Source organism: Urocitellus parryii, chromosome 7, assembly GCF_045843805.1.
Source record: "Urocitellus parryii isolate mUroPar1 chromosome 7, mUroPar1.hap1, whole genome shotgun sequence".
NCBI lineage: Eukaryota > Metazoa > Chordata > Mammalia > Rodentia > Sciuridae > Urocitellus > Urocitellus parryii.
The window spans coordinates 123,686,263-123,688,818 of record NC_135537.1 but is presented as its reverse complement, the minus strand read 5'-3'; the positions used below and the strand labels follow the sequence as shown (position 1 = coordinate 123,688,818).

The following is a 2,556-nucleotide window of genomic DNA, read 5'->3' as shown; positions in this document are numbered from 1 at the left end:
TCATTTTTTTTAACATGGAAAGAGACTAAAATGAATGAGTTTTCAAGAGGAAGTAGAATTTTTATAGGGTTATTAATAGAAAATTATTTGCACTAAAAATAAAATTTTCTTAATTAAATTTTTATTAAAAATAATAAGTGAAAATCATATTTTCATGCCCACTGCCCTTCCACCACACATGCCCCAAATAATCACACTGAAAGTAGTTGACTAGTTATTTATGGACTAAAAACACAGTATAATAACCAGGAAATGGAATCCTAGAATTTAAGTTTTTTTTTTTTGCAAAGATCTTTATTAATCTTGTATAAAAATAAGGCCCAAAGAGAGTCCTTAGGGGTGGAGTTCCATGGGGGAGGGCAAGGAGCATTTTAAAAGTTGCAGGCCAGGCTCCTGCTCAGGCTAAGCAGGGCTATTTGGTGGTGGTGGTAGGGTGGGTGGAGGGATGGGTGTAGGGTGCTGCAAGCAGCATTTGGGGGTTGAAACCCGGACTCTGCCCTCTGCTGCAGGAGGAGGGTGATGGAAGGAGGAGGGGCTGCCCAGAGCACCACCTTCCTTGAGCCTCATCCCCTACAGAATCCACCTGTGGAAATAGGCTACAACGAGAGGTCTGAGGTGACCTGCAGCGGGGTGTCGTGGAAGGTGCCAATGTCTGTGTCTGTACGGATGTAGGACTGGTCCCACAGATCTGTGATCATGTCTACAGTGACCTCATCATGGTCACTCACATAGATGAGTGATTCCTTCCATTGCTTCCATTTCAGCTCAGAGGTAAGGTCTATCTGTTGTCACCAGGCCTTGGGTGGAGACTTGGGTACAGGGGACTCCCCCTGCCCAAGGTGTCCTCCCGAGCAGCTGCTTCTTTCTTCCATGGTTCCACCTCTTGCTTAGCTTTCTTGTAGGCCTTGGTGTAACAGCTAAAGAGGAAAAAGAACATGGTGGGTGGGGGGTGTGGTCTTGGGGTTTTCTGGGAAGTACTCCATCACAGACTCACAGGCCTCCTGAGCAGTCTTGCTGTCTGCCAGCAACTTGTCCACGGTGGGAGAGTTCGCCCCCTCCACCCCCCAGGAGCAACTTGAGCACCAGGTGGTCATCCTGCCATACAAACTCCTGCTGGGTCAACTCCAGGCCTGACTGCAGGAAGCACGTATCCCTGCCCCCGCAAGCTTTCCAAGGACCCTGAGACTTTCTTATTCAGGAAGTTCAAGTCACTGTGGACGCCTGTGAGCTCTGGGTACTTCTCAGCAATGACCTTCACCGGGTAGTTCAGCAGCATCTGCTTCAGGTCAGTGGACTTCATCTCCAGCAGCACATCCAGACGCGGGAGCCAGACATCGTAAGCTGCCTCATGCTTGCTTCTGTTCATGTAGTTGTCCAAGGCCAGGACGACATCCAGGATCTGGCAGAGTTTGTCAAAGACTTGATGGACATTGAGGCTGCCATGATGGCATTCAGTTGTGGCATGAGCATCTGAGATCTATCCGGGAGGTGACACAGGAAGGTGAGTGTGGCCATGCTCTCTGGCGGGACAGCATGCGGTTGAAGTGCAGCATGAAGCAGTCTTCTTTAGACAGCTTTTCCATGGGATGCTGCTCTGGCTCAAAGCAAAGGCAACGAGGCTGTCTGTGCTCATATTCTGTGGGCAGGAAGCAGGTCAAAAGCTCCAAGTCCAGGCTGAGAGCCTGCAGGTCCTAAGTTTCAGTGGCCTCTAGGTGTGGTCCCAGGCTGCCCTTGCGCAGAGTGATAGCCAGGTTTTTGGTCCTGTTGGCTTCAATGAGTGATGCTTTCCTGGGTGCTTTGTGGGCTGCCTTGCCCTTGAGAGCACTGAGGTCCAGACTGGGGCCTTGGGACTTGGTCTTGAACTGTTCCCTGAAGTCACTCATGTTCAGCTCCTGAAACATTTTCTCATGGTTGAGCTCTGTGAATGTGGTGCCTGTAATCCGGCTGGGTTTCAGGGCCACCCAGTTCAACAATGGCATCTGGAACTCGGTCTGGATGGGTTTCTTGGCCTTTACTCCTAGTCTGGTCTTTGGTCTGGGCCCTCCAAGGACATCAGGAGATCAGGATGTATTTGGGGTGAGGATGGAGGTGTAGGTCTCCTGGCAATGGGGACTTGGCCCGGAGCTCTGACTTTAGGAATTTTCGTAAATTTTCTTCTATTAAAGTATCTTTAGTAAATAAGACAGGTCTTTTTTAACTGATTAAAAAGGATTTTTTTTTTTAAAAAAGCAGTACATTCCTATTGCAAAAGCTACAGATAATATGAAATAGTAAAAAAGGAAGTAATGATCATCTCCCATGAAGGACTTCTATTTCTAGTAATGGTTCATGAAATCATTTGGATCAATTCTCTATTTGTGGACATCTACAAAAGGAAGACAAATGTGGAAAAAAAAATCCTTTGGAAACGGTTGGAAAATCAACAAGGTAGTGAAAAATTACTAGCCAAGATCCAGGCATGGAACAGAAATCCCAGAGGTAAGATTGTCATGTGGGGCTGTTTCTCTCTTGGGGGGGTATTGCTGATTCTTGGCATTGCTGGTAGATGAGGAATAA

The 2,556-nt window shown here is 47.5% G+C and overlaps 1 pseudogene; it reads right to left on the bottom strand.

Annotated features, from left to right (window-relative positions):
- Positions 1-596: 596 nt before the first annotated feature.
- On the bottom strand, positions 597-2,012 carry LOC113197182 (formin-like protein 1 pseudogene; annotated as a pseudogene).
- Between the last annotated feature and the right edge of the window lie 544 nt (positions 2,013-2,556).